The sequence below is a fragment of the Danio rerio genome, chromosome 20 (genome assembly GCF_049306965.1).
Source record: "Danio rerio strain Tuebingen ecotype United States chromosome 20, GRCz12tu, whole genome shotgun sequence".
In the NCBI taxonomy this organism is placed as follows: Eukaryota; Metazoa; Chordata; class Actinopteri; order Cypriniformes; family Danionidae; genus Danio; species Danio rerio.
In genome coordinates, this window is record NC_133195.1 from 11,270,199 (window position 1) to 11,293,445 (window position 23,247).

The following is a 23,247-nucleotide window of genomic DNA, read 5'->3' on the forward strand; positions in this document are numbered from 1 at the left end:
ATTTGATTTTTCAACAAAAAAAAATGCACATGTGAGTACATTTCATAGGAGTCACCTGGTAATTTCCAGTGAAAAGGGAATAGGTTCAAAAGGCATTACCAGAACTAATGCATCACATAGTATAGTATCACATTGTATTACATATACATATGCAGTTGTAGTCAGAATTTTTCGCCCCCCTGATTTAATAGCCCCCTTATTTATTTTTTTCCCAATTTTTGTTTGACAAGGGAATATTTTTCAACACATTTCTAAACATAACAGTTTTGATAACTCATCTCTAATAACTGATTTATTTTATTTTTATATATTTTCAAGACAATTCTATGCAGCTCAAAGTGACGTTTAAAGGCTTAACTAGGTAGGTTAGGGTAATCAGGCAAGACAATGATGGTTTGATCTGTGGACTGTTGGGAAAAAAATACAGCATAAAGGGGCTAATAATTTTGACCTTAAAATGGCAATGGAAAATAAAACAAACAAAACTTTCTCCAAAAAAAAAAAAAATAATAATAATAAAATAAAAATATTAGACATACTGTGAACATTTCCTAAATCTGTTAAACATCTTTTGGGAAATTAAAAAAGAAAAAAAAAAACAATCTAAGAGGGGTTAATTATTCTGACTTCAACATATAATGTTCATTGCACTCATGTAAGATATAAGGGTCTGTTCTGTGCCTACTGTAGACTAGGCTACATGGCAAGCCTACATTTACTGACTTTTTTACATTCTGGTCTTCTATTTTATCCCGTTCAGTAAGCAATTATGTGTCTTACACAGTAGATTTTGTGTCGGCTTGCTACTTTTTAAAGGTAAGCAAATATACTGTTAGGAACGGTGAAATTTGCAGGCGCTAATATGAGCGCCTTAATGGCTGAAAAACGTTCCCACTATATTTTTTACGGAGAAAATCTCACCACTATATATAATATGAGTTGCTTCTGCATCGTGTATCCATAAAAACGCATTTTACATACGAAATAAAAAAAGAGTGAAGTTTTAAATACATTATTTCAACAGAAGTTTGTAACGCAGGGAACATTTCGAGTCGGATCAGGTAAACTTGAGAGAGCAGCGAAGCTGTTGTGAATGAATAATCACTGGTAAGTGAGAGCCGAGTAAATGAGAAACGGTGCTGTGACATGCAGTGATGTTTAACTAGATAAACCGCTTCAGTTATCAAGGCTATTTACACTAAATATGTTATTTGAGATGCTGACGCTGGTGCGGGCAAAACAACTACAACCCTACAGTCACAGCTGAATAGTTTTGGATGAAATGACTGAAAACTGCAAAAGAGCAATGGAACTTTCAACTTGACATCCGTGCGCAACACTTTTACCATTTGGATATGAACGGGCTACTATTGAATTCTGACGGGTGAAGCTCGTCCATAAGAAACAAAATATCTCAAAATCAGCCTACCTTATTAAACATGATTTTATCCGTATAATGTAATCCCACTGAACACTTTTGCACCTCTCTGTGTTCTTCAAGCGCTCGGCGAATAGAACGGAACGTGTAAATCCAACGGCATTCCCACAGCACACTGTTCTACAGAGTCGCTTCCGAGCTCCTCTCCGCCCGCGGACATCATACTGACTCCCCGTGTGGAGAGCCCAGTATCCGCGCTCTCTACTTTTTTTGCCGTAGCAACTCCCTCTGCTGCCCTTTCCACGGCGGAACCCTCGTTTCGACGTTAAATTGACATCAAATTCACATTTGCAAAATCCACTTTTTTCCAAGAGTCGGAAAACTCGCAGAAAAGCACCATGAAAAATACATCCACGTCGCCGCGTATCATATCATCATACTTGGTGGAAGCGAAACACAAGAGTTCGCCGATTTATCTCCGAGAGATGTTGACAGAGGAAAACTGCGCTGGTAATGATCTGTTCACTGCACACCTCCGTTCTCTCTCTCTCTCTCTCTCTCTCTCTCTCTCTCTCTCTCTCTCTCTCTCTCTCTCTCTCTCTCTCTCTCTCTCTGTGTGTGTGTGTGTGTGTGTCGGTGGGTCGGTCCTCCCACACTGTCCTGAGTAAAGAGATTACAGGCTGGGATGGAATGACACTTACATTTTAACTTCCCCTTCTCTGTTTAAGGATGAGCTTGCTTTTTGTGTCGATACTGTATAGGCTGTTTTCAGTTTTCGCCATTTACCCTCGGTGCTTGTATGTTACAGTATATATAATAGCCTACTTACAACAATATGGATCATGCAATAATGGAATTTATTGGAATTTAAATTAATAAAAACAAACTTATTTATGTAATATATATATATATATATATATATATATATATATATATATATATATATATATATATATATATATATATATATATATATATATATTTTTTTTTTTTTTTATTATTTAGACGTATGTAACACTTTTTTCATTGGATGTAGTCAACTGTAATTTAAATGAATATAAATTCAGCTTTGTGAGGTGGCGAAAGACTCACCCCCCACAGACAAAGTCCAGAAAATGACCCCTAAATGAGCCCATTTATCCAATTTTCGATTGCTATGCCATCATACATTGTGAAAATGATTAGTAAAAGAAGGCTTTAAGACAAATTACATTTTTATTATTCAAGTAGCCAAAGTATGACTGAGGAAAATTAAATGAGCAGGCCAGCTTGTTTTGAATAACTGCAAAAAGGTTTTTTTTTAGAAAAAAAGAACCACCCCTTTCAATAGGCTGGCTATGGGCCTGTCTTAAAGGGATACTGCACACAATATTATTATGATTTGCTGATTTACTCACCCTTGGACAAATTTTAAAACTGTAGAACATTAAAAATATAGTCCAATAAAAAATGAAAATTTCAATATATGATTTAAAACCTCAATAACTTTTGTCTATGGAAGTCAATGGCTTTTCTCATTTTTTTCCCTTTTTCTGTTAGGATTATTTGGCATATCTCCCTTTGTGTTAAACGTAAGAAAGAAACTCAAACAGGTTTGGAACATGTGGAGTAAATTATGAGTAAATGATGACAGAACATTTTGCGTGAACTATTCCTTTAGAGTAGATTTTAGCTGAAACTTTGGTCCTTGTGATTCATAATAAAAATAAACATAGCAGGCAAAGCCATGATAAAACCTTTCCTGTGGATAGTCTAGGGTCACTTTCATCTTCTACTGCAGAACTAAGATTTGCCTACTTCCTTGATTTTTCAAGAAGTGAGTATACATTTTGTTGAATGGAAACTTCGCAAAAAAAAAAAAATGAATACAAGTAAACAAAATATTTAAATTATTATTATTATTATTATTATTATTATTATTAATTAATTAACTAAAATGACTTTTTTGGAATGTGAATATTCAATGAAGACAAAGTTTAATGGCATTAAGGAACCTCAATTTTAAACTGATTTGTTTATTATTTTTTTCCCACCTACTGTAGAGTGTTAGTAGAAGCGATGTCTTAAAATAAATAATTGAACCAGATCTAATGAATTCAAGACTTTATCTCACACACACACATATTAATTTATTTTAAACTGTGCTTATTTCTCCTATTATAATTTCACATCCACAAAAAGATGTAAATAATTTATCCAGATGTTCTCTATTGTCAGTTGAGGTGGGTGAGGCAAACTTCAGGGAACCTCGCTTTATTTTTTCATCCTGTTTTTGAAAACCAAAGACAGCTGCCTTTCTTCCCTGTGTCTTGACATTCGCTGTGTTTTTAATGAAAGCACTTTCTAAGTTAACTGCTTTAAAACAGTTTTCCAATAACGTCATGTCGAATAATGTACAACAAATTCAAGAAAGCTTTAGAGATTTTCAAGAAGATATGTAGACCGCTTTTTTGTAATAAGGCAAAATGAATGAAAACGGGTCAACAATGAGACTTACGATTTTGTTGTATGCATCAAATTAAATGTATATAAAGTGTATTAAAAAAAAAAAAAAAAAAAACAGAAAGTGTTTCAGGTATTGTGTGTGTGTGTGAAAATAAACATAAAAATTAAATTAGGTTCAATGGTCATTCAGCTTAACATATATGTGAAAATGAAACAACATATTTATTATTACATTTTAACTAATAAAGACTCCAGATACTGAAAATCGCATGTAGGCTAGAGGTTTAAAGCATAATGGCAAAGTTTAAAGATTTTAAATGAAAATTGTAAGCCTGGACTAAAAACAAATAAAATAAATAAATACAAAACTGAGTATGCATCATCTGAAAGCTGCATGAACTAGCTTTACATTGATGTTTACTTTGTTAGGATAAAGCAACATTTTTGGCTGAGATATAATATTTTATATAAGGAATATGAGTGCTTATACATTTTATTAAACAAATAACATAAAATACTGAGAAAATTGCAAATTAAGTGCTATGTAAGTGATATACAGTTAAAGTCAGAATAATTAACCTCCCTGAATTATTAGTCCATTGTTTATTTTTCCCCAATTTCTGTTTAACAGAGAGAATATTTTATTAAAAAAAAAAAAAAAAAAACTTATTTCTAATTATTCAATCTTTGCCATAATGACAGTACATACTATTTTATTAGATATTTTTCAAGACACTTCTATACAGCTTAAAGTGACATTTAAAGGCTTAACTAGGTTAATTAGGTTAACTAGGCAGGTTAGGGTAATTAAGTTATTGTATAACGAGGGTTTGTTCTGTAGACTTTCGGGGGGGGGGGGAAGTAGCTTTATGGGGCTAATAATTTTGACCTTAAAATGTTTTTAAAAATATCTAAAAAAAAATAAATAAATAAAAAATAAACTGCTTTTATTCTAGCCAAAATAAAACAAATTATTATTTTTTTTTTCAGAAGAAAAACAATATATATTATCAGACATACTATGAAAATTTCCTTGCTCTGTTAAACATTATTTGGGAAATATAAAAAAAAGAACTGTATTTACTGTATTTAGAGTAGGAAATTGGTAAATGTCTTCATGGAACATGATCTTGGCTTAATATTATAATGTTTTCTAACAATAAAAAACAATAAAAAAAAAAAGCCATGTAGCCTAATGTATTTGTTGCTGCACTGTGATCCTAAATCTATAAAATCTTAAATCTGTCTTAAATGCCATCGAATGTTCTAAGAAGGCCTTTTTGGTACATAAACTATTGTTTTGTTAATATTTTTTGACATTGTATTCTGTAAATATTAGTTAAAAAGTATTACATTATAATTTATTTGGTCAGAAAAGTTTATATAGCCACATATCCAGCAAAGGCAGAATTTTCAATCTACATTTTTTTGGCCACGGCTTCTCCTCTCTCCCTCTCTCCAAAGCTCAATTCAGCGTAACGTTCATTAACTATTCGCTCTCTGCCGTGCGAGACGCACAGAATGTGCCGATACTGCACTCTGTCAGACTATACATTTTAATTAGGGCCAGATTACTGTAAACGCGACATGATATTTAAATAGCGCTAGGCTAACAGTGAGGGGACAGCTAGACGTCGGCCTATATCCAGTGGGAGGGAAAACTCCAACACACTTATCAGGACCCGGATGATTTGCCAATCAATTTGCGATCGTTAGATTAAATGACAAGGAAGGGCAGAGAATTATAATCGTCGAACACTGAGAAATGAGAGTGTCTCCTGCTTTATTGAAAATAAATTGATCTTACTATCCGAGATCCACCGTATCACATTGCGAAGAGCCCTTTTAGTGACTTTCCAGATGTCTTTTATATTTATTTTTATCTTCTAAACGTCAGTGATTGACTGCATCGTCCTTCTCAGTCCACAAAATTTCATTTCAACATAAATCTGTCTGCCACACAGACAATGAATTATGTACTCAACCTAAAAATATGCAGAAGTAAAATGATAGGCTGCAATATTTTACATGGAATCACTTTTACTGAAAAGCGCTGCCCTGGTGTGTCTCAATCGGCTTATGAGTTTGATAGTAATACCCAGCAAAAGGTTTTTTCGAGTATTCAGGCATGCCTTTCGGTTTTCTATATGCAGCAGTGGCAGATACACAATTCAAAGCTCCTTTTTTATGCAAGTGCAGGCTTTTCTTGTATTTTCTTATTGCTTTTAATGAACCACATGGCCCTTCAGCAGCCAGCTACTCAAATAAACAAATGCAGATCGATTGCGCATATGAGTTTTACTGGTCTGAAGTGTTCAAAGGGCTGCTAAGAAAACTCGTGCACTTTATATTCCCCAACACACTATGAAAACCGACAGATCCTTTTTTCTTAAGACCACCTACATCATGATATAATATAGTAACATTTGAGCTGATCTTTACTGCTTTATGTCCACATCCATAACTTAATTGTTCAGTTCAAACTGAAAAGCCATGCTGTGGGTTAGAAATGAGTTTACAGAAATGCATTTTTAGAGTAACATTGAACCTTCATGGGTATTATTGTTATTTTTGGCTGTTTGTCATTTAGATATAGTCCTTTCTTGACAATTTAATGTTGTGATTGAAAATCTGGAGTCTTTAACCAAATATTATGTAATCGGTGTTGTTTAAATATTAATATAAGCTTTTTTTTGCAAATATGTCACTTTGTTATTTTGACAAATTATATTAATTTATTGCTATAAATGAATTTTTATTATTCTTTTAAATTTGAAGCCAATATTGCCAGCAGTTTAATTTTTTTTTTAAATAATGCAGCATTTAAATTTTACTAAACCACAATAGTTATAATAATTTGAAATATAAAGAAATTATCTATCTTTTTTTTCTTTCTTAAGCACACAACAATTATAATTATAACACAACAATTATAATTTTTAAATCTACAGTCTTTTTTCTTTCTTTCTTTCTTTCTTTCTTTCTTTTTTCTTTCTTTCTTTCTCCCATGAAAATGTAATATATATGGAAATATTTTGCAGTTATAACACAAATAAAGCTTGTTTAACAATCATATTAGCTTTCATATCCTTTTAGTATTGTATTTTAACTGACATGCCTAATTAAGTATTTACACAACATAATAATAAACTACATCAGCTGTGAGCAAACATTAACATTGTGGCTGATAGCATCTCTATTTTTAAACAAGCCAGTCTTACGTACATATTTTTTTTGGACTCATGTAACATCATGTGAAGAAAAAAAAAAAGTTCCACTGCTGATAGATTTGACTGGAAATAGGTTTCAGGTCACATTTATTCTGCTGGTTGAGCACTCAGTGGGTGTCTGGGAGGCAAAGCTTAAAATCTGGATCAAAGCCCTCGCTCGCTGACCCCTCTGGACCTAATCCACAATCCAAGCAGCACAGAGGGAGAGAGAAAGATGCCCACTCACTCCCCTGACCAACATGCGTTGCACTTTTATAGCATATGTGATTTGGTAGATTTCCATGTTAATGTGTTGAAATTGATTTCCGAGGGCCTATTTAATGACTACAAGTAGTATAAGTCACCAACAGTTTTGAGTAAGTTACTTAAAAAATATATATAAATTACAAATTACTGACAACTACTGAAAAATTGCATTATGCCTACATTACTAATTATTTATTGTAAAAAGTAATCAGATTACTAATTACTTTGAAGTTACTTTTAAAACATAAAACCTATAAAAATACATAATAAACTGCCGCTCCTCCAGTAATTTAGGCCCCATCCCAATTCTACCCCTTAACCTTTCTCCACGTATGCAAATTGGGTAGGGGTGTCCCGATTCTCTTTAGCTAGTTCAGGATTGGTAGAGCTACGCATCGATGAATTGGCTCTTCAGTGTTTGAACTCTCAGTAATGATTAAATCACACTGAACTGAGCTAAACTGAACTGAACTGAACTTAAACACTAAAACCTGAACCACACTGTTCCAGTTACTGAACCACACTGTTCCAGTTACTATGACCATTTATGTGAAGCTGCTTTGACACAATCTACATTGTAAAAGCGCTATACAAATAAAGCTGAATTGAATTGAATTGAGCTAGAAGGCTAAGGACTAAGAGGAAGCGGTAGATACTCCTTCGAACTGAGATTTTTCAGGACCACACTCGAAACCAAGGGGTACAAAAAATTCCCAGAATAAACCAGCCCCAAGCTGCACCAGAAGTAAGGAGATCCACAAATAAGCTTTTATTTTTTTACTTTTTTTTTTCATTATTGCAAATTTTTACAACAAAAAAGCATGTTTTAATACTGTACATTCAAAACAGAGTTCATGTTTTACCATCATGTTTACAAAAAAAAAAAGCAATGCTAAAATAAATGTGTTAAATTTTGCTATATAATCCATAATAATAACAACTTCTGTATAGCAGTCCCACAACATTCTAACACTTGATGACACTGGAATACCCTGTCAGAAAAGTCTAGTGGCTGGGAATGACCTTTTTACAGTGTCTGCTAAAATGTTATTGTTGTTGTCTTGTGTTTACATTGATGAATATGGATGGTGCAAATGCACAGTATAGTTACAATCTTATTGCCACATTAAATTGTTATGATAACATAATATATGCCTTCAGTCATTTCCTGAAGAAAAATACCAAAAAATATTGCAAATGTAATAACTACAGCAGTCGCGATCGTCTGATCTCATATGAAGCAAGAGATCATGATGACGTGTGCAGGTGCTGTAGTGGTGGCCCATTGAGGGGTAAATTTTGAAGCCCTTCCCATGCACACTCTGTTTCAAGGCTCAAGGGGAAGGGGTAGGGGTACAAAAATAGAATTGGGATTGGGCCCTAATATTCACTGAAAAAAGTTGGGGGGTGGGTTGAAGTTAGGATGATTCTAAGGGCCCATTCATTTAGGGGGACCCCAGATACATTAGCAAGGGCCCGCGCCAATAACGCCAATAACACCCACTCCCCCCAACCCCGCTCTTCACTTTTATCTCCCCCCACTTTAATCTGGGGTCACCACAGAGTAAGTAACCGCCAACTTATCCAGCATATGTTTTACGCGGCAGATGCCCTCCCAGCTGCAACCCATCAATGGGAAACATCTATAAACACTCATTCACACACATACACTGCAGACAATTTAGCTTACCCCAATTTACCTATACCACATGTTTTTGAACGTTTTTTGGAACACCCGGAGGAAACCCACGGCAACATTTTTTTTTTATATTTTTTTTTTACTGTACAAGTTTATTTCTGACAGGCCTCACCTAATTTAAACCCCCTTTTTTACAGACCAAAGAGAAAGGCATGTTCGGTTAAACTGTAAAGTTCTGTATTACATGGAGAATCAAATATGCATGTTCAGACATAGGTCGGATGCTAGATATTTATCTGAATTTAAATCACATTTGGAAACAGCTCAAATCAGATGTGAAAAAATAGATCTCAGGAGGATTTTTGTTTTTGCAGTACATGCATGCATCAAATTCCAATCTGTGTAAGATGTGGGCAAAACATCCCAAAAGACACACCTGTTATTATTTCAAAGACGCTTACTAGCAATAGTGAGTTTTTCTGGCAAATGTTAAGCTGTTTTAAAGTCCAGACACAATTTGACAATTTGCCATACAGCAATGCTAGTTTTAAAGTGATTTTTCAGTCAATGCAAACTTTTCTATAATGTCTGCTCTGCTGTTTTAAACTCTTGATTCAAACTCAGAATCATTTTGTTTTGGCCGGATTAAGCTAAAAATGAAGCTATAGCTATTCAGCTACATCTATTTGAACACAGATCTCCATTTCACGTTATTACATTCTCTGTCCTTGACAGGCTACTGAAGAAATCAATTTAAGAATTTTTCCATGTCAGAGAAAGCAGAGCCTTGGAGCCACACGTCTGCATGGAGTAACAGTAGTTCAAAGGTGTTTTCCAGCTGGAATGAACTTTTCCAGAAACAAACTCCAAAAGACTGATTTTGGCTTGAATTTTTATTTAATTATTTTGTTATTTTGTTCACCGGTGTGTTCCTTTTCCAACTCAAGCTCATTGAAAATACTGCCTATTTTATTATTTTTTATTTATTTATTTATTTTAAATACATTATGGCAAGTACGTTTTGTTGCATGTTTCAGATGTAAATTCCACTAGAGGGCACTGTGTACATTTTGAAAACCAGGTTCACATTACTCTACTGTACTGTACTATTTGTTATACACTTCTGAAATGCATCCTTTTACACATTCACACAAACAAAGGGGGGGGGTTGCAGTGTTGCCAACTCAGTGATATATTTAGACCTAACTAGCGACAAATTTAAAACGAAAAGTGACTAGCGACAAATCTAGTGAGTTTTCTGGGTGTTTCTGGAGATTTTTACTGACTTGTGTGTCCGTACTGTACCTTTCCTACTCTACAAGCTGTGGGTGATACCATTGGACCCTCCTCACCCCCACCTGCAGCCTAAGAACAGATCACCCCTCTGCGTACCAATGGCAAATGATTTAGCACCACAAGTGTGAGGTATTTTGCTTGTACAGTCAAACCCATCTGCTTCTCCTTTATTTTATATTTAACAATTCAATTTAATGAGTTCAGTCGTACGAAATTGTACGATTTTAAAAAGGAGGCATGGCACCAAACACCACCCCTGAACCCAACCGTCATTGGGGGATGAGTAATCCAGTGAAATTTTGCGACTTTTCAGGCAGAGCTGCTTTTTCATTGAAAATAGTACAGATCACATAGACCAGCGAACCACTGACTTATACCCTTCCCTAAACTCAAAAGTAAACTGTGAACAAATAGTTTTATCTTGATTTTACATTGCTTTTATGTCTTTTGTAGAACCATACTCTACCTGACTCTAACCCTAGAGCCTAGATCACAATCACAACAAAGTGAGCTATTGAGTAAACTAACTATGCTAAAAAAAGTTGTCCCTTTAAAAAGTTGTTGGATAAATAAAATGGAATAAAAATAGGATTTTATTTAGTGTTTTGCAAAGAACTGAAAAAAAAAAACCTTATATGTTACATATTCCTGTAAATATTAATGTAAAAAGGAAGAAAAGTTGTATGTGTCATACTGAGCCATGACATAAATTTTTACCTTCACTCCCAGAAATAAAGGTATAGGAACTGTCACTGTGGCAGTACCTTTTCAAGAAATACATATTTGTATCCAAAGAGTCCACAGTGGTACAGTACCCTTAAAGGTACATATTAGTACCCAACTGTACCTAAAAAAAGTTACTTTGAGGTACCATTATGGATCCTTTAGTTACAAACTGGTACCTCTTGAAAAGGTACTGTCCCAGTGACAGTTCCTGTACCTTTATTTCTGTGTAAAAAATTCAGTTAAAGGATATTAAAGTACACAGTTGCGGTGTCACAATAAAGTAAGTTGTGGACCTTATTTCCAATGAACTCGTGTTGCCATTTTCACTAATGTCTGACCTCGACAAACAGAACAGAATACATGAACTGCATAAAATCTCCATATTAAGAAATATATAGCCTTAGAGCAGAACCTACCTAATACCTAATCACTTTAAACCAATAGAAGTTCAAAGATAAGGGTTGGAGATCAGTTGGAGCAAACTAGATGAGAAAATTTAGAACTAAAGTAAATTTAGTTTTGGAATCATATTTGTTCAAATGTCATCATAACTATTCAACTATTTCCACTGTAAAGCAGGTTTCTTAACATCGAGTCAAGTAATTGCCACAGACCAATGGTGGTTTGAAGGTTTTTCCAGAAAGTTTACTTCTGCCAAACTGTTTCAAACTTCAGAAACAAGCCCTGTTTGCCTGATTACATACAAATGACGTTACACTAAGTGTGTTCTTCAGTTTCTCTTGAAGCATATCAGCCCCTTGAATCTTTCTCAGCTCCTCATTTCCCTTGCGCTTACAAACACCTTTCCAAGATGGTCAAAGAGCAAGTGTTCAATGAGCCCCCAGCCTCTTTCACAAGAGGACAGTCAAAGTATGCAATGTTTCACTCGACTAAGCAAGACAGCTTCGGCAAGCTGTAAAAACAGGCTCTTGCAACAAGCGAGGCCTTGTTTTTTCCTGCCGACTTGGCGGAGAAAGACAGTGAGACAGAGGTCAGCGAGGCAGCCGGAGGATGGGTCTTATCCAGTGCCCTAATCCTGCCGGGAGCTCTGGCGTTTGAAGTCACATCTGCTGCAGATTTCCCTCCGCCGAGCTCAGGCAGGAGGAAATCTTAAGTCTGAGGGGGGCCAGTTTCCCCTGGTGCTGCTGAGATCACTAACCCTCATCCTGGGTCACCTGAACTGGACCTGTATTCACACGGCTCAGTGTTTTATTGTTCTCAGAGGAAGTGCTGGTCTAGAGTCAGATGTTTAGCATAACAGCATTGTGGCTTTGATTCTATTATAGTATATGGTAACATTTTATTTTACAGCAACCATGTTGCATGAAGATGTACAAAATGTTCAAATGCTTTGCAAATTACACAGTATTTAGCTGTAATATGAACTGAAATTTATTGTTGAACATGTATTATGCTGTATGTTAATGTGTTGTAAAGTTGCATTGAGAAAATTATTGTATATTTTACAGGAAATATATGCAATACTGTAAATACATACACAGCAAGGTAAATGGTACAGCAAATGTAAATATGGTATTTTAGCTGTAACTGATTTACAGTAAGTTACTGGCAAACTGAACTGTAATATGAACTGAATTTTACAGTAGGACGGGTATGCTGTATTTTACTGTATTTAGAAAGGTTGCATTGTAAAAATGACTGTATATTTTAAATTAAAGATATACAATACTGTAAATATATTTTTACTGTAATTTACAGTAAGTTACTGGCAAACTACTGCATATTCTACATGAAATTGTTAACAGTTAATCTAAGAAAAATAAATTAATACATAGACTTAGTTAATGCATTGCATGAACCCCCATTTATGTTTATACATGAATATTCATTGAGTGATTGATTGATTGCTATTACAATTATACATAACACTTAATAATGCTGTTGCATTAGTTAATGTTACTTAATTTATTTACTAACATGAACAAATAATGAACATTACAGCATTTATTCACATGGGTTAACAACTAGTTCTTACACGGCTTTCTGGAATTTCTGGTTGGACAGTTACAGCATTCCAAGGTATGTTATTCCTAGATAAAAACTTCTAAAAATAACAAAGGCTCATTGCGGTAGTTCGAATTATCTTGACTGTCAGTGAATACATTCATGTCCCTATATATGCTTGTTCCCGCTGTTTTTGAAAGTTTAGTGCCATATTGTGATTGAATAATATGTAGATTAGTGTATACTCCTTTCAGCTGTTTTCGTTTCTGTCACCTTTGAGTTGAATTCACTATTTCTTTCATTTTCTACGACTTTTTCAAGGCCGGTTTGCGAGAGCAGCACTCTTAGGAGAGAACCCAAAACTTCCCTCATCCAAGACACTTCCTTCAGCTCCTCTGTGGGGATCCTGAAGCGCTCCCAGGCCAGAAATAGCGCCTCCAGCATGTCCTGGGTCTTCCGCAAGACCTCCTCCCGGTGGGACATGCCTGGAACTCCTCCCTAGGTAGGCGTACAGGAGGCATTTGAAACAGATGCCCGAGCCACCTTGGCTGACTTCTCTCCATGTGGAGGAGCAGCAGCTCTACTCTGAGCTCCTCCGGGGTGACAGAGCTCCTCACCCTATCCAAAAGGGTGCACCCTGCCACTCTGCGAAGGAAACTCATTTCGGCCACTTGTATTCGAGATCTTGTCCTTTCGGTCATGACCCAAAGTTTATGACCATAGGTGAGAGTAGGAACATAGATTGACTGGTAAATCAAGAGCTTTGTCAATCTCACGCTCCATCTTTCCCTGACTCATGAACAAAACCACGAGATACTTTAACTCCTCTACCTGGGGTAAGGACTCTCTTCCAACCTGGATATGGCAAACCACCTTTTTCCAGTGGAGCACCATGACCTCAGATTTGGACCCCAGCCCGTGTCACACTCTGCAGCAAACCGCCCCAGTGCATGCTGAAGGTCCATGTTTGATGAAGCCAACAGAACAACATCGTCTGCGAATAACAGAGATGAAATCCTGTGGTCCCCGAACCGGATCCCCTCCAGCCCAAGGCTGCGCTTTGAAGTTCTGTCCATATAAATTATTAATAGTATTGGTGACAAAAGGCAGCCCTGCCTGGGGCCATGGTCAGACAGTGGAAGGAATACTTTGAAGATCTCCTTTGAGTTAAATTAAAGAATTAATAACCTGTTATGGTACAGATCATTGTTTTGTATGTCATAATTCCCAGATGAGTCTGTGTTATTCAACAGTTGTTATGTAGAAATGACATACCTTGGAATATCGCAACTGACAAATCAGAATGAAAATACAGTCATTCATTAATAGCCCTTATTAAAAAGAAAGTTGACTATTCTAACATTGACTATTAATGAATGCTACAAAATTAGTGAATACAATAATAATGGAAATTTGTTGTAAGTTGTGAACCAATTGGTTTGGTTAGAAAATTTAACATGAACTAAAATCACAGACAGTAAATATGCTAAATTTAAAATTGCTTATGATTTTAGAGACATATTGATCTGCTCATTGGTTAGCACGTGTGTTTCTGACCTACTTTGTATGCTCTGACCTTACTTACTAAGAGGTCTCAGGTGCAGTGGCTTCCGGGTGTTTGCGTGTCTGGGCTATTATTTGTGATTGGCTCAGACCAGTATCTGATTTCCCTTGGGTAATTCTTCACACATAAGTGTATCTGCTTATGTCTTAAGAAACGACCCCTGGAGAGATATTTTGAGGTTTAATAAATGCAAAACCAAGTCTTGTGAACAGTTAATGAGCATTCAGTCAATGGGTGAATCTGCTTAGTAGTAAATGAGGCACATATACTCTCCTCTTTCTCTCTCAAACACACACACGCAAGCACGCACTCGCACACACACACACACACACACACACACACACACACACACACACACACACACACACACACACACACAGTTAGTCTCGTTTTGCAAACAGCCCTCCTGTGCTCAGCCTACCATGATGGAGTGAAAATGAAAGAGAGAGACAGTTTATTCACACTCAAGACTTTGTCAGCATATTTTCCTTTGAAACCTACAAAGACAACAATGTGTCAAAATGCAGAAGCGCTTGCATGTAAGCTGGTGTTTAGTTTGGTGTGCAAGATGGAAATGTATTTATATACTGGAGGACATGGTGAAAAATCTCCGAACTTCACAGACTACGTGCCAACAGTCATTTGGCAAGAGCGTAAGCCATTGTGACATAATCGGTTTCAGTTAGACTGACAGGCAGAGTCAGAGAGGAGTCAGTGACTGCCACACATGTCAGCTTGAGCTTCTGTCAATCCACAGGCTGACAGCGCTTTCTTCAAGAAATGTATTTTATTTTTTGGTGGGTTTTTGTAAAAATCAATTTAAGAAGGAAACTATAAACAAACATAAAGAGAATATATTTATTTAGAGACTAAAACATTTAATGTAGTTTTAAGTCTTTGATTTGAAGTTCATCTGGTTGTAATTGCCATTTGATTGGCTTAGCCACATTCAAATAGAGCATATGCAAAAAAAAAAAAAAAAAAAAAAAAAGGTACAGTACTACATTTCACTGTTTATAGATAACTCTATGTGAATTGTGTTTTTTACCACCACTAGGTGGTAATAAGTGACTTTAGAAAGGAAGTAATTTAATTCAATGATTCTCAACCAGTTGACCTCAGTGATCCTGCAGGTGGGCCGCGAGTTTAAATTTAACATTATATACCTTGATTTCATTTTAAAATATGTCATATTAAAATAAGGTAATTGAGTTTCCTGTTTACTGTAATGGACTTTTCAACTTTGGTTTTAAAAAACAGCCTCATAGTTAAATACAGACATAACTGTGGGTTAAACTTCCAACCACTGCACACCAGCTAGGATTACATTCTCAGTTGTATAAAGCAAACAGTCATGCAAATGAAAAGGTAACGAAGATTAGTGTTATAATAACCAGATCATTCGTGCCTCATGTCTGTGACTCGTGCTGTATCATAGTCGCACAAGTCAAAACTGTTGATTCACAAACTATGTTGTCCAGGTCGAATGTTTTATAATGGACACGCACATATACAATAGAATCTAGCAAGGCTTGGTGGTGTCTGTTATTAAACATTCGCAATATATTCATTTAGACAACATAGCTTGTTAATAGATGTTCACAAGCTATGGAGGTTGAGGTGGGTCTCCAAGTGAAATAGGTTGAGACACCCGATTTAATTCACAACAGAAGATTTAGTTTAATTTATGCCAATTTATTTATCCCAAAAATCTGAGAAAACAATTATTTTGGTCAATTCTGATGTTTATCATGGTAGTAACTACAGGTCCAATCTGCTGCGAGACACATCATGACCACCATCATCTTCTCGAACATGTCGGATTTTAAATCAGGATGATTACAACTACATCAGTACTTCACTAATGACCAGTATGCGGCTATTCAGAGTAATGAAACAGCAAAATTGGGGAAGCTGCATGTCAAAGTTTTGCAACAACTGTGTTCTTGAGCGTTTCATCTTCTTTAAAGCCTGCAGTCTAAGACAGTGGACCATTGTCATCCAATTAAATCAAATTAAAATCTTTTGTAACATTGAAAGCTTTAGACCAGGATTTTATTTTTTTATTAAATATGTCTGTCTATTAGGATGTATAGTGGGTTTAAGATCTGTTACTGAAATTAAATCTCCAGCAATGCTGATTGTACATTTTTATTGAAAAAAAAACATATCGCTAAAACAATTTCATATGCAGAATATACATATTGTAAAGTTCTTGAGCATATAGCAGATGGAAATATCTCAGATGTAAACACTATGTGGAGTTATGAGGAAGATGAAGATAAAGTTTGTAATAAACAAGGTGCAATCTAAAGAACAAAAACCTCAAAATCAAAATAACAATGTTACAATATTAATGTTGGGCAGTTTGAAAATAAATTTCAAGATTATATCAGCGATTAGTTAATATATATATATATATATATATATATATATATATATATATATATATATATATATATATATATATATATATATATATATATAATATTAATTATTTTTATTTTTTTTATAAAGAAGCACAATTGTTCTGACCTAAAGTCCATTGAAATGGACAACAAATTTCTAAACTTAAAGGGTGTTGATTTTTTATTATTTTTATAATTTTGTCTCATTTTTAGGAGCCTTATACTACATACTTTTACATTTTTCTGAAACTTGGTTCCAGAAAGAATTAGAGTTTGAAAGCGTTAACAGTCATGAAAATGTTTTCACACACAGCGTTATTGGTCCAGACAGAACCCGACGTGAGCTGTCTCAAAAGAGACAGCACATTGCAAGTTGTTTGGTGTCAGCTTAGTGTTTACTGGCCTTTAGACCATCCATATACTTAATGCGACAATTTTTCTCATTCTTAATATAGCAAACATAGACTTGAACACAACCTAAGTGAATCTGCACCATGAAATTTAAACAATGTGCTTAGATCCAAAACATTAAGCCGGCAGTGTGCAAATTTAAGATGTTGAATAAGAAAATCAGTGAAGATGCATCTTAAACCTAAAATACACCTAGATCTAACAGCAAAAAAAAAGCTGTGTGTAACCGGTTCTGCGTTGTGTTTTCTTTGCTTTATTAAGAAATAACCAGTAGGAGATCTGCAGTTGTGACGGCTCTTTACTCACTGAGAAAATATCAAAAAGCACAGCTTTTACAGTGTGTCCTCGCCCTTACAGCTTTTCTGTTAAAAGTAAAGTGCAATGCATTTTAGCATTCACATGTTTCGGTTAGGCTAAAGTTTATCAAAACCTCAATTTAAGCGATAACACAAAAATAATGAAATATATGTGAAAAATAAAGGTATAAATATTATTTAAACATGAATACTAGCTTTAAAAGTTATTTATAAAGTAAAGATGATTAAAGATTAATTGGAGCTTAGCAGACACCCACCTCTCCCATGCGCAGTCAGTGCAGAAAGGGAAGAGGCTGGCGCAAAACAGGAAATTAAATGGCGTGAGCTCCCTTAGAAATTTAAAGGAAAAGACACACACTAACAAACACCTCAGGTACACTTACTAACACATTAGATAAAATACATATTTTGAGTAATTCTATACTTAAAGCAAATTATAATTTTCATACCTGTTACATGTGCTTACAGAACACATCTGATTTGACAGCAGACTGCAAATTAAAACTTACATTCTGTGCCTTGTTAGCAAATATACTCTCCTAACCTGCAGGTGGCAGAAATCTGTATTTTCATTCCAAAAAGGGATAATATTTACAACCTGTAACAAAGTAGCATTACTGTGCCACTTTGAAAGTAGTTTGTTGCTGAACACAGATGGATTTACTTGTGCAAATATAATCAAATGTTTACTGGGAAATATGTTGTCAAATAAATGCATCCTTTCATTTTTTTTCCTGCATTGCTAGCTGAACAGCCAATCCGAGTACTCTCAAAACAGGGGTCTGACTTGTGAGTGGGTCATTAAATCATTAACTGAGCTGAATCATTCAACCAACGCCTTCATTTCTATTAATGATGTACTGACACAATGTCTAAATGATCTGCAATGGGTGTTTTGTCGCAGAGTGAAGAGCATATGGAGGTTGAAAAAAAAGCAGACAATGTAGACCAAAGTGGACATGGTCTTTTGTAGCATCTCCAATAGGGAAAATAGACTTATTCATGGGGTGGCAGAGGGGTGTCCACAGACAATTACAGAAAATGTATTTTTATCCCTAACCTGGCATTAAAAATAATGAATAAATCCAATGATTGTTGGATACATTAACCTGTGGCCAACTTTTTTGTTCAGCTTGAAGTGAGAATCGTTACTGCCAGGAAAAATTAATTAAAAGCTTGTGATACAGTATTGTTCATCTGGACATTGGTTAATGTGACATTGTTCAATGGGTTCAAACAGTGAGGTTTGCTTTAAAGTCATTTAATGAATGACTATTTTAAACAGACCCCCTAGCTTTTGTGATGGTTGAATCAACGCAAAATCAACAAAAAAGTCACTAATTTTTGCTATCCTGCAAAATCCGTAATTAAGCACAAAATAATTGCAAAAACATAAATAATCTCGTAAAATATCCAATTCCAAACCATATAATCATTAATTTATCGATTCATGAATTCATTCATTTTAGTCCCTTTATTAATCCAGGGTTTAGCCTACCCAATTCAGCTGTACCGCATGTCTTTGGACTGTGGGGGAAAATAGAGCACTTGGACAAAAAATAAATTATATTTATTTCAGGTTGCATTTAATTGTTTTACATGACTTATAGACGTTGCATACACATCGCATGTGATGTATTTGAGAGTCTCTCAAAAAATGATGTCTCATCTGCGCCTTCACAATCATTACATCACGTGGAATGGGGGGGCGGGGGGAGTTTTCAGCTTGTGCAGTAAGCAGACGCGGATGAAGCGCTAATGATTTACATGTGACATCATAGCAAAGATTAGATATGGACATCTTGGGGGGCAAATTAAACGTTTTGTGCGTATGACGCGCTTGAAACTACAAAAGAAAGTTTGAGTAAACGAAGCAATGAAAAAGACAAGTGAGATTGGTTCAAGGGTGACTGCTGCTGGATGTGACCGAATTGAAGGACATTATTTGTGCTTTACATGTATGGCTGGCATTATGATCGATAAGTGTTTTTGTTTAATTATTTCCCTGCAGTTAACGAGAGGAAATGCTTTCCTGGTGTTTTAGGTGTATTACGGTAGCAAAAGCCTTAACGCTTGTCCTGTGTGTGGCATGATGTCAGATGCTCCGGGGAGTGAAATTTGAGAGAAAATAATATCATGGATAAAAATAAGAGTAATACAACTTTCCTTTGGCTCAAGCCCTACCAATTTAGATCCTATTTTGTCAAAAGACTAAAATAAAGAAGCTTTTTTTTATGATTTGCGTCATTGTCATTGTTTCAGATTGCACACCTAACATGGCAGGTTACCTAATATGGTAAATACAAGTAAATACGTATAAATGGTCCATAAATTTTTGGTAATTACCACTACAAAATCATTTTTATCACCAAAAAAAATAAAAAATAAATAAATAAAAAATTATTATATATATATATATATATATATATATATATATATATATATATATATATATATATATATATATATATATATATATATATATAAATAAATAAAACATGTTAAATTGGTAAAATTGTTTTATTTTTTATTGTTTATATTTAAAAATGAATAAATTGGTCTTATACTTCATATATTCAGATTTTCATCGTACATGTTTTAGTTCCAGTATTTTTACCATAAACCAGCATATCAGCCATTTGGTAGAGGGCAATATTTTGCAAATTGTGGGATGTGTTGAAAAAAAAAGCCTTCATTATGTTAACTAGCAATATTAGGTCTTAAGAAAATGCATTAATATGTATCGTCATAAATGTCTTACTTTTTTTCTAATTAGCTCAATAGCTCTTCCCCTAATTTCTTCTTATTATATTATGTTATTACCGCTTACCTTATTTCTTAAGCATGTGCAATTATAAGACAAATCTAACCTACTTTAGTTTAATATAACATTGTGAAAACAATCTTTCTGTACTTCTCTGAACTAATATTAATTATTGAATTAATAATTGATAAATGACATATTATAGTGATACATATAAATGTATTTACAATACTTATTTACAAAACAATAATTAGAAATTATCTAAAAATTAAAAGTAATAATTTTCTTTATTTTATTTTATTTTTTTCAGGGAAATGCAATTTAATTACAGTAACTAGTTACTTTGTTACTAATTACACCCAACACTGACAACGTAACATGACATTGGGTGTTGCAGATGATGTATACTGGATGTAGTGTCATGAGAAATGCAATGCCACTCACAAAAAGAGTTGTATTCTAAAGTTGAAGATTAAAATACATGCTTCTATCCATAAGATAAAATGAAAAGTGAAACTTCCAGTACTGAATTCAATTTTGGGGTGGCACATCTTGCACATACAAAAAAAACAAAACAAAAAAAAAAAAAAACAGTGTTTTAGATATTGCATTTGTCATTCAGCAAAGACCAACGTTTCAGATTTTATTCTATAAGGGCCACTTTAAAGAACGACGCAGCTGTTGCACTGAATGGAAAATATACCCCTCAATGATTTCAGCTCATTACTGCCTAGTATAAAGCACATGGTTTAGCTTATTTAAGTGTTTATTTCTTATAGCGTGGTAATGGCTTTCATGTGACGCTCTCAAGATGAAATAATTGTTTTTAAGCCCTTAAGAACAAGATTACTAACTGCCACTTGCCCCTTCTGATAACCATCCACACTGAAATTCTCCCTGGCAGTTTAATAATTCTGTTAATCTCAGATTACATCTTTAAGAATTCAATTTCACACCTGAAAACCATGTCTGATTGGGCTTTATTGCTTCAGACACTCCCATCCTCCGAGTTAGTGATTTATGTGCTGCAGAGTTACGTTCCCATTTTATGGTAATTGCTTTGTGTTTGCGCTGCCATTGTTTACAGTGAATGCAAGTGTCTCAACAAGGGTGTGAACGTGAGATTGTTTATACAGCTTGATCCAGTCAGACTGACTCTTTTTTTTTTTTTTCAGACTTTAGTTTTTTTGTTTACATTTCACAAATTGGCAAGATGCTTCCCTTGCCTCCAGACAAATCTGATTCGCTCAAGATTAAGTTCTGGTTTTCCGAGGTGGTTGTTTTGCTGCGTGTCTTCTCAAGCTCGTGGGATGGTTTGTTTGCGATCCACCGCTATCGTTTCCCTCATCTGCAAAAAAGTAAGAACGATCCTCAAATAACATTTTTTCCCTCATATGGGTTTGCTCAGGCAAAAACCCCCTTCATCCCAATCTGTACCTCCATCTGCTCCCTGCGGTTTAGCGGAAAACAGTTTGCTTCTCTTCTGTTCCACGCACTTTTAAAGAGGAGTCTCAGATAACACCCAGCGAGACTCGGTAGGAATGCTGGGATATGTTAATAGTGGTGTTAGAAACACACTCGGTGTGACTGGGAAGTGTGTTATGTTATGATCCTCACTGCACCGAGGGGGCCGCAGCGAGCTATGATGTAAAGTTTATTGATTTACGCCATCGATCGGCCTCTCCTGCGGCACAGCACCTCAGAGGCATGTTGGTCCTCTGACAAACTCTTTCTTCCCTCATTTTTTCCTCTTTCTCAGTCTTTTTTTAGTACAAGCCTCAGTGCCCACCATTCCACTCAGAACAACCGAGGCATGAAAATACAAATGACATATACTGCTAATCGTCCTCTACTCAGGAGAAACCCAAATGACTTCTGTTCTTTCTTAAAGGGCTCATCGGATGCCTATTTCCCACAAGTTGATGTGATTCTTTAGGGCTTTAAGGCACAGTATGCCATTTCTCCATAAGAGGGCACATATTCACAACAAACAACGGCATATTTTCGAGTCATGTGAAGGAGCTTCAGATGGAAACTTGTTTTGTGTTCAGAGGAAACTCGACAAAAAGGAACATAAAAACCTACTGCCTGCTAGCTTTTTGGAAGTGTAATTACAGAGCTACACAAACAACATGCATAAGTATTTATGCATGAGTACGCACAAAAAAAGTACAGTGGGTCTTGCTGATCAAAGCAAAACAACATCGCTGATGCAATTGTTAATGGGAGACGAATGAAAGTGCGATGCAACAAAAAGCAGCAAAGCTTTTATTATGCCAGAGTTCACCATTGTGGTTCTTTTGGCCGTGATTATTTGTGGTAGAAACGGCTCTGTTTTATCATACTATATACAGGTTAAGTTCTGTTATAATGCTGTTCTGTGCAGTCTAATAAAACCCACAAAAATAATCTTTTGTGTTTTCTATAAAACCAAACTTGAAATCTAGGGTGTACAATATCATCAGCATGGCGACATAAGGCACAATTCATATCACAATATTTAAATAGAATTTAACATTATGGATTTTTTATATTTTAAGTCAGCAAAATATGTAAAACAGTTCTAGTGTTTTTTTTTTTTTTTTTTTTTTTAATAAAAATATCTTACATATTGTGCCTCTAATGAAAAGTTAATAACACACCTAGGTTACAGTTTAAAATACATCTCTGTTCATAGCAAACTGTTTTGATTCATGTCTCTCTAAATGATGCTCTCTCGACACAGCACATGTGACGTAATGCCTTGACAACAGCTGATGAGATCCCTTACACAGACTGCACCCCAAACACAAATGTCAATATTATTATTTTAAATAGATTACACACAAGTTCAAAGCCAAATTGTAAATTTAGGTGAG

The 23,247-nt window shown here is 35.0% G+C and overlaps 1 protein-coding gene and 1 long non-coding RNA gene across 7 annotated transcripts in view; one reads left to right on the forward strand and one right to left on the reverse strand.

Moving 5' to 3' along the window:
* Positions 1–23,247, reverse strand: part of flrt2 (fibronectin leucine rich transmembrane protein 2) — a 77,243-nt gene that overhangs the window by 6,138 nt on the left and 47,858 nt on the right. For 2 of the 6 annotated variants that reach the window (XR_012395675.1, XM_005160413.6), the window contains exon 1: positions 1,430–1,893. The exons of the other annotated variants lie outside the window; for them this stretch is intronic. The gene's annotated coding sequence lies outside the window, so the exon portion shown is untranslated. Of the gene's footprint in view, positions 1–1,429; positions 1,894–23,247 lie in introns of those variants that run through there. 6 annotated transcript variants of the gene reach the window in all.
* Positions 1,114–14,703, forward strand: LOC141379539 (uncharacterized). The gene is made up of 3 exons (XR_012396371.1): positions 1,114–1,888; positions 2,918–2,970; positions 13,247–14,703. It is a non-coding gene; the product is annotated as an uncharacterized lncRNA (long non-coding RNA).